The sequence below is a fragment of the Bos taurus genome, chromosome 3 (assembly GCF_002263795.3).
Source record: "Bos taurus isolate L1 Dominette 01449 registration number 42190680 breed Hereford chromosome 3, ARS-UCD2.0, whole genome shotgun sequence".
Classification (NCBI taxonomy): domain Eukaryota; kingdom Metazoa; phylum Chordata; class Mammalia; order Artiodactyla; family Bovidae; genus Bos; species Bos taurus.
Window position 1 is genome coordinate 11,976,919 of NC_037330.1, and position 10,002 is coordinate 11,986,920.

Genomic DNA, 10,002 nt, shown 5'->3' on the forward strand with positions numbered 1-10,002 from the left:
CAAAGATACATACTATTGACAATTTAAGTCAACATAGTACCTGAAGTTTTCTGGCCAGAGCACTTAGATAAGGAAAAACTTAAAGGCATCTAAGTTAGAAAAGAAGTAAAACTGTATCTATTTGCAGATGACAATCGTATATATAGAAAACCCTAAAAACTCAACCAAAAAACTGGAACTAATAAACAAATTTAGTAAAATTGAAGGGTACAAAAATCAATATACAAAATATCAGTTGCATTTCCAAATATTAACAATGAACTCTTAGAAAAATAAATTAAGAAAACAATCCCATTTACAATAAAATTAAAAAGAATAAAACACTTGGGAATAAATTAACCAAGGAGGTAAAAGATCAGTATATTAAGACCCATGAGACACTTGAGCCATGAACTGACACTCTGGCTAAGTGGCCAGAACCCACAGCTCCTCTCCTGGGGCAGAGCACACATTCAGCACAGGGCATCCCTGACTCATCAGGGACATGCGGATCCAGAATTGGGGGCTCTCTGGTGGACAAAGTATTTTGAAACCCTGGAGAAGAAGAAAAATTCTCAAAAGCAGATGAAGGAATCTTTTGTCAGTGACCACAATGGAACAAGCATGCTGGAAATCATTGAGGGCTTGGGTTTGCCTACACTCCTTATCCTGTGCAGAGGGCTCGGGATCATTTTCTCACAGCACTTATCTTTTTCCTCACACACTTGGAGACCTTGATTCTTCATTGACTTTGCTTTCTTGATAGTTCCCCTGGTAACAATTTTGACCACTTTCTCTACATTTGTTCTCCTTGAGCATCTTGTAATTATCTTTGGGGCCGGGCTGTTCTATAAAATATACTGCAAGAAAATTTGATATGTCAGAATGCTTGTCTGGAAAATTCTTGAAAAATTCTTGAAAGTCAGTCTGGACTCAGAATACATTCCAGGCATCTCTTGTTTTCATGTAATTGACAGTGCATTTACTGCTGTTGCCATTTTGGCTATAGACTTCCCATGTTTTCCTAGAAGACTTCCCAAAATTGGTGTCTATGGAATAGGAGCAATGGATTTTCAAATAGGAAGATTTCTTTTGAGGACTGCAATGATTTCTCCAAAGATTAGAAGAAAATATACAAAGGGTCCAGATTTTATTTTACGAAGTCACTGTACTATGGCCATTAGTCTTCCTAGGAATGGGATGATTAATTATTATAAGATCTGTAGGATCTCAGTAACATTTAACTGAGTATGGAGTTCAATGGAACATTTCCTTTACCTTAATAGTTGTGAAATTTATAGCATCACAGCTCTTGATTATTTTTCCCCTAAATAAACTCTTGATTGTGGCCATCAACATTACTGTACTATACCAACTAGTCTTGATTTACCCCATTGAAGAGATTAATTTTGTATGGCACAGGGGTTGGTTTACTAAATGCCAACAGAGAAAAAAATAATCTCTACCTTGTGGTATATCACAGTACTCATGGCTAGTGTTCACACTATGTCAAATGAACTTAAAAAAACAAATCACTTATCAAAGACTGGAAAAAAGTAACATATAATCTGCTGACATCTATTGGCCTCTTCATATCACTTTACATAGTTCAGGCAAATGTAGAAGTAGCATCTTAAAGAATGGACACTTTAGCCTTTTATATCTGAGTAATTGCTTCTTACCTAATCCTCCTTAGTAGTTTAATACTGGGTGGTATAATTTTGAGTTTTGCCAAATTTCTAATTAAGGGTACAGTATTACCATGTTCTTGGAAATTTATTCCATCACATGCTGCAAATAAAAAGCATTCAGAATATCCACTTTTTGAAGCTGAAAGAAAACCAACTCTTGGTTTAATCACAGCAATGAACAGAAACAAATTAATTTTTTCTTGCTGTCAAATGTAACAATGACAAAATCAACCTCTTAGTATATACATTACACAGATGTCCATTTTGGGCTTTATTTGTGCTCAAGCTCCGTATGTTATCAACTGCTTAATTATATATATATATATAATTAAGCAGTTGATAACATACATAATATATATATGATAACATACATAATATATATACATATATATATGAAAGACTAGAGATCTCTTCAAGAAAATTAGAGATACCAAGGGAGCATTTCATGCAAAGATGGGCTCGATAAAGGACAGAAGTGGTATGGACCTAACAGAAGCAGAAGATATTAAGAAGAGGTGGCAGGAATACACAGAAGAACTGTACAAAAAAGATCTTCATGACCCAGATAATCACAATGGTATGATCACTCACCTAGAGCCAGACATTCTGGAATGTGAAGTCAAGTGGGCCTTAGAAAGCATCACTATGAACAAAGTTAGTGGAGGTGATGGAATTCCAGTTGAGCTACTTCAAATCCTGGAAGATGATGCTGTGATAGTGCTGCACTCAATATGCCAGGAAATTTGGAAAACCCAGCAGTGGCCACAGGACTGGAAAAGGTCAGTTTTCATTCCAATCCCAAAGAAACGCAATGCCAAAGAATGCTCAAACTACCGCACAATTGCACTCATCTCACATGCTACTAAAGTAATGCTCAAAATTCTCCAAGCCAGGCTTCAGCAATATGTGAACCGTGAACTTCCAGATGTTCAAGCTGGTTTTAGAAAAGGCAGAGGAACCGGAGATCAAATTGCCAACATCCGCTGGATCATGGAAAAAGCAAGAGAGTTCCAGAAAAACATCTATTTCTGCTTTATTGACTATGCCAAAGCCTTTGACTGTGTGGATCACAATAAACTGCGGAAAATTCTGAAAGAAATGGGAATACCAGACCACCTGACCTGCCTCTTGAGAAACCTATATGTAGGTCAAGAAGCAACAGTTCGAAATGGACATGGAACAACAGACTGGCTCCAAATAGGAAAAGGAGTACATCAAGGCTGTATATTGTCACCCTGCTTATTTAACTTCTATGCAGAGTACATCATGAGAAACGCTGGACTGGAAGAAGCACAAGCTGGAATCAAGATTGCCAGGAGAAATCTCAATAACCTCAGATGTGCAGATGACACCACCCTTATGGCAGAAAGTGAAGAGGAACTAAGAAGCCTCTTGATGAAAGTGAAAGTGGAGAGTGAAAAAGTTGGCTTAAAGCTCAACATTCAGAAAACGAAGATCATGGCATTTGGTCCCATCACTTCATGGCAAATAGATGGGGAAACAGTGGAAACAGTGTCAGACTTTATTTTTGGGGGCTCCAAAATCACTGCGGATGGTGACTGCAGCCATGAAATTAAAAGACGCTTACTCCTTGGAAGGAAAGTTATGACCAACCTAGATAGCATATTGAAAAGCAGAGACATTACTTTGCCACCAAAGTTCCATCTAGTTAAGGCTATGGTTTTTCCAGTGGTCATGTATCGATGGGAGAATCAGACTGTGAAGAAAGCTTAGCACTGAAGAATTGATGGTTTTGAACTGTGGTGTTGGAGATGACTCTTGAGAGTCCCTTGGACTGCAAGGAGATCCAACCAGTCCATCCTAAAGGAGATCAGCCCTGGGTGTTCTTTGGAGGGAATGATGCTAAAGCTGAAGGTCCAGTACTTTGGCCACCTCATGCAAAGAGCTGACTCATTGGAAAAGACTCTGATGCTGGGAGGGATTGGGGGCATAAGGAGAAGGGAATGACAGAGGATGAGATGGCTGGATGGCGTCACCGACTCGATGGACATGAGTTTGAGTGAACTCTGGGAGTTGGTGATGGACAGGGAGGCCTGGCGTGCTGTGATTCATGGGGTAGCAAAGAGTCAGATATGACTGAGCGACTGAACTGAACTGAACTGAATTATATATGTATTGCACTTGCAACACAAGACTATAGAATCTTGGTGATGAATAGGAGTCAGATATATTTTGAGCAATATAATTTTAATGAGGAAGAGAAAACATAAAATGTGAAGAAAATAGGACTTTTTGGCAACCCAACGTTAACTATAATTTATTATAAAATTCTTTCATTACTACTCTAAAAGTAATGATACTTAATATTTTAAAATCTATCTCAACACTATGTAAAACAAACCAATACAGAAGAAACCAAGCCTTGTGACTTGTTAGAATATATATATTCCAATATATTTTAAAGAATATTTTAAAGAAACTGTTGTGTTTATAGTTGTGATGCTAGAAGATTAAAGGAGTGGAAAGGAGGATTTTTACTTTCCATCTTATATTACCTTTTTTTTTTGTATTTTTATTGTATGAATCACTTTTATAATATTTACATTAAAAAATCTCAATTGTGGAATTGTGAAAAAAATTATAAGACATTGATGAAAGGAATTTAAGACAGAAATAAATAGGATGATAATCCATATTCATAGATTGGAAGAATTATTAATGTTAAAATATCCATGCTACCCAAAATAGTCAATAGATCCTGTGAAATCCCTATCAAAATTTCATTGGAATTTTCATAGGAATACAACAAACAATCCTGAAATTTATGTAAAGCCACAAAACACTTTGAGTAGTCAAAGCAAACTTGAGAAAGAACAAAGCTGGAGTCATCACACTTCCTGACTTCAAACTACATTACAAAGTTTTAGTAATCAAAACAGTGTGGCATTGGCCTAAAAATAGACACATAGATCAGTGGAATAGAATAGAAATCCCAGTAGTAATCTCATGCATATATGGTTAATTAATTTTTGATGTAGGCACCAAGAATATACGATGGGGAAAGGATAGTCTCTTCAATAAATGGTGCTGGGATATCTACATGCAAAAGAATGAAACTAGGCTTCTATATTACACTGCACATAAAAATCAACTCAAAATTGATTAAAAATTTGGATGTAAGACCTAAAACTATTAAAACCACAGAATAAAACAGGGATAAGCACCTTAACATTGGTATTGGCAATAATTTCTTTTAATATATTGCTGGTAAAAATATCACTAACTTCAGATATGTGGATGATATCACTCTAATGGCAGAAAGCGAGGAGGAAATAAAGAGCTTCTTGATGAGGGTGAAAGAAGAGAGTGAAAAAACAGGCTAAAAACTCAACATTCAAAAAACTAAGATCACAGAATCTGGTGCCATCACTTCATGTCGGAGAGATTAGGGAAAAAGTGGAAGCAGTGACAGATTTTATTTTCTTGGGCTGCCAATCAATGAGGACAGTGACTATAGCCATGAATTTAAAAGACTCTTACTCCTTGAAAGGAATGCTATGGCAAATCTAGACAGTGTATTAAAAAGCAGAGACATCACTTTGCCAACAAAGGCCCATATTGTCAAAGCTATGGTTTTTCCAGTAGTCATGTATACATGTGAGAGTTGGACCATTAAAGAAGCCTGAGCACTGAAGAATTGATGTCTTTGAATTGTGGTGCTTGAGAAGACTCTTGAGAGTCCCTTGGACAGCAGGGAGATCAAACCAGTCAATTCTAAAGGAAATTCATCTGGTATATTCACTGGAAGGACTGATGCTGAGGCTAAAGCTCCAATACTTTGGCCACCTAATGTGAAGAGCTAACTCACTGAAAAAGATTCTGATGCTGGGAAAGATTGAAAACAAAAGGAGAAGAGGGCAGCAGAGGATGAGATAGCATCACCAACTCAATGGACATGATCTGAGCAAACTCTGAGAGATAGTGAAGGACAGGGAAACCTGGTATGCTGCAGCTCACGGGGTTGCAAAGAGTTGGACACAACTTAGTCACTGAATAACACCAATGGTGCCAAAAGCAAAGGCAACAAAAGCAAAAATAAACAACTGGGACTACATCAACTAAAAAGCTGCTAAGTAGCAAATGAAACCATCAACTAAATGAACATACAGCCTATGGAATTGGAGAAAACGTTTGCAAAGGATATATTTAATAAGAAGTTATTATCCAAAATATACAAAGAACTCATACAACTCATAAGCAAAAATAACAACCAATAAAAAATAGGCAAAGACCCTGAATATACATTTTTCCAAAGAAAACAGGTATTTTAAAAGTTCCTCAACCTGACATCATCAAGAAAATGAAAATCTCAATTTTGTTTGACCACAGGGCCTGCAGTAACCTTAAACCCATGAAAGCACATGTCCTGATTTGCAGCCCATGGAGTCATATATAAATTCCTAATATGACTTCTCCAGCAATGCCTGGGATCAACAGTTCTGTTTGCTTGCTTCCCAGTGCCTTCCCCTTTGTTGTTGTTCAGTCACTCAGTCATGTCCGACTCTTTGCCACCCGGTGGACTACAGCACTCCAGGCTTCCCTGTCCTTCACTATCTCCTGGAGTTTGCTCAAACTCATGTCCATTGAGTCGGTGATGCCATTCAACCATCTCATCCTCTGTCACCCGCTTCTCCTAGTGCCTTCAATCTTTCCCAGCACTAGGGTCTTTTCCAGTGAGTCAGCTCTTTGCATCAGGTGACCAAAATATTTGAGATTCAACTTCAGCATCAGTCCTTCCAATGAATATTCAAGGTTGATTTCCTTTAAGATTGACTGGTTTGATCTCCTTGCAATCCAAGGGACTCTCAAGAGTCTTCTCCAACATCACAGTTAGAAAGTATCAATTCTTCAGCATTCAGCCTTTTTTATCATCCAGCTTTCACATCCGTACATGACTACTGGAAAAACCTTCCTCTAGTTTTCCCCTTAATATGACCCTAGAGGGGCTTTCCAGACTCCCACTCTTTTGGTTCTAATTGCCCAGTTAGCCTTAACCTGGGAACCCCAAAGCATGCCACCCAAAGACCCTAATAAAGGCATGTACCCCACATCTGTCTCTCTGTCTGCACTCTACCTTGACCTCCTGATGTGGTCCCTCTGCTGCTGATGCTGCTGCTAAGTCACTTCAGTCCTGTCCTACTCTGTGCGAAGCCATAAACGGCAGTCCACTAGGCTCCTCTGTCCCTGGGATTCTCCAGGCAAGAATACTGGCTTCTGCTGCTGAGTCACTTCAGTCGTGTCCAACTCTGTGCGACCCCATAGACGGCAACCCACCAGGCTCCCCTGTCCCTAGGATTCTTCAGGCAAGAACACTCGAGTGGGTTGCCATTTCCTTCTCCAATGCATGAAAGTGAAAAGTGAAAGGGAAGTCACTCAGTCGTGTCCAACTCTTCGCCACCCCATGGACTGCAGCCTACCAGGCTCCTCCACCCATGGGATTTTCCAGGCAAGAGTACTGGAGTGGGTTGCCATTGCCTTCTTCGTGGTCCCTCTAGGCTTGCCAAATACCTCCAGGACCTGTGAGTAGTAGACTTCTATTTCAATTTCTCTCCTGGTCTATTGTTGAACATCAGCTCACCTCATGCTCCACTTAACAAGGGCAAACTTTAAAAAAAAAAAAATCATAACAAAATACATATAATGGAACATATTCAGCCTTTAAAAAGAAGAAAATCCTTCCATTTGTGACAGCATAGGTAAGCACAGAGAGCATTATGCTAAATCAGCCAGACAAAAACCAGACAAATACTGAATGGTATTACTCATATGTGGAATATTTTTCTTTTAAAGTCAAGTTCATAGCAAAAGTTATTAGCAACAGAGTATAAAACGGCGGTTACCAGTAACTACGGGATGGAGGAATGAGAAGTTGGTAAAAGGATACAACCTTTGAATTATAAGATAAATAAAGTCTAAGGATCTAAGGCAGTGTATGGTGACTTGAGTTGAGAATACTGTATTGCATAATTGAAATTCGCTAAGATAGTAGAACTTAGCTCTCTTACATAAAAAGATCAAAATGTGAGGTGATGTACCTGTTAATCAACTCAGTTGTGGGAAGACTTTCACAATATGTATGTACATCAAATCATCATGTTTTACACTTTAAATATATTATAATTTTGTCAAGCAAAGCTCAATGAACCTGAGAAAATTATTTGGGTCTGTATAAAATTCTACATCTAAAAATTAGGAAGTACATGAGCTCCTCAAGCATATAAGAATCAAATATATAAATGGCTATGTTCTAAGACATAAAGTCCCAATACTTTTCAATGAACAGGTAGCTTATAAACTCTGTTCACATTCTCTGACCATAGCATCACTAACCTAAAGTTAATAACAAAAAATAAGTGCTTAAATTTCCATATACTTGGTTTACAAACCTACTTCTGGGGAATTTATTAGTCAAAAGAGAAAATATGCTGAAAAAAAAAAAAAGCTTAAGACCAAAGAACAATAAAAATATTACACATCAAAACCTGTGAGATGTACAGTTTTACTGTCTGGGTTCTGAAGGTAGATTCTATGTAAATTAGATTAATATTTTTCTTTTGTTGCTCAAATCTTTTATCCCTATGCTGACTTTTTCAGCTACTGTACTTACTAATAATTGTGAGAGTTGTATTAAATCTGTAGACTTTACAATGTTTGTATTGGAACAAGGAAACACTGAAATTTTGTGAGCTAGATGACCTGTTTAAGACATTGCCAATTGCCTGGGCATGCTTTGGTTGTGGTAACAGGAATCTGCAGGTTTGCAGGTCCTGGACAGGAGGATGAGTGGGGGTCAGCCATGAGAAACCAGCTTGAGTGAAGTTTCCTGAAAAAAAAGAGGGACTATGTGTAACGGTCTGAATTTTGGATGGCAATGGCCTTCTTATTGTCAGCACGGAAAAGCAAAGATCTGAATTCCCAAGTCAGAGCCTGGATCCCAAAGGCAGAAAACAAGACAGTACGGATTAGATACAATAGCAATGACCTGCTACCTTGGAGAGTAATCTGGGTACCAAATATCTTTACATGTGCCATTATGAGCTGAATGTCATCACAAACAAAAATTTGGCTGATATGAAAGTGTGGGTGTTGCCTTGTTCCCATGTAATGAATGCATAGGCTTGTCATCCAGGCCAATATAAAAGAAGCTATTTCCATGTCTGATAAATACCATGATAGTGATAAGACAACAGCCGTCAGGCTCATATTTAATATGGCTAGGTTCACATTCAGGAAATTCACACTGAAGCACAACAAGAGTGTTACTGACTTTTCAATTAACAGCAGATGGAGCCAGAAATTTCTGTGAGCCACATCTCATTAAATCTCCAGGAAACTGGGATTACTCTCTACTAAGAAACTCCTAATCCCTTTCTTCTTGAATTTACACATAACTTTTTAACAGTCAGTACAGATACCCCATGCCCAAGGCAAGAGAAACCCAAGTAAGACAGTTGGTGTTGCAAGAGGGCATCAGAGGGCAGACACACTGAAACCATACTCACAGAAAACTAGTCAATCTAATCACACTAGGACCACAGCCTTGTCTAACTTAATGAAACTAAGCCATGCCTGTGGGGCAACCCAATACGGGCTGGTCATGGTGGAGAGACCTGACAGAATGTGGTTCATTGGAGAAGGGAATAACAAACCACTTCAGTATTCTTGCCTTGAAAACCCCATGAACAGTATGAAAAGGCGAAATGATAGGATACTGAAAGAGTAACTCCCTAGGTCAGTAGGTGCCCAATATGCACCTGGAGATCAGTGGAGAAATAACTCCAGAAACAATGAAGGGATGGACTCAAAGCAAAAAGAATACCCAGCTGTGGATGTGACTGGTGATAGAAGCAAGGTCCGATGCTGTAAAGAGCAATATTGCATAGGAACCTGGAATGTCAGGTCCATGAATCAAGGCAAACTGGAAGTGATCAAACAAGAGATGGCAAGAGTGAATGTCGACATTCTAGGAATCAGCGAACTGAAATGGACTGGAATGGGTGAATTTAACTCAGATGACCATTATATCTACTACTGTGGGCAGGAATCCCTCAAAAGAAATGGAGTAGCCATCATGGTCAACAAAAGAGTCCGAAATGCAGAACTTGGATGCAATCTCAAATATGACAGAATGATCTCTGTTCGTTTCCAAGGCAAACCATTCAATATCACAGTAATCCAAGTCTATACCCCAAACAGTAACAATGAAGAAGCACAAGTTGAACGGTTCTATGAAGACCTACAAGACCTTTTAGAACTAACACCCAAAAAGATGCCCTTTTCATTATAGGGAACTGGAATGCAAAAGTAGGAA

General features: G+C 38.5%; 2 pseudogenes; both read left to right on the forward strand.

Annotated features, from left to right (window-relative positions):
• The first annotated feature begins 372 nt into the window (after positions 1 to 372).
• On the forward strand, positions 373 to 1,980 carry LOC100137933 (phosphatidylinositol-glycan biosynthesis class W protein-like; annotated as a pseudogene).
• A 4,722-nt stretch (positions 1,981 to 6,702) lies between these two features.
• LOC112445854 (deoxycytidylate deaminase-like) lies at positions 6,703 to 9,123 on the forward strand (annotated as a pseudogene).
• The last annotated feature ends 879 nt before the right edge of the window (positions 9,124 to 10,002 follow it).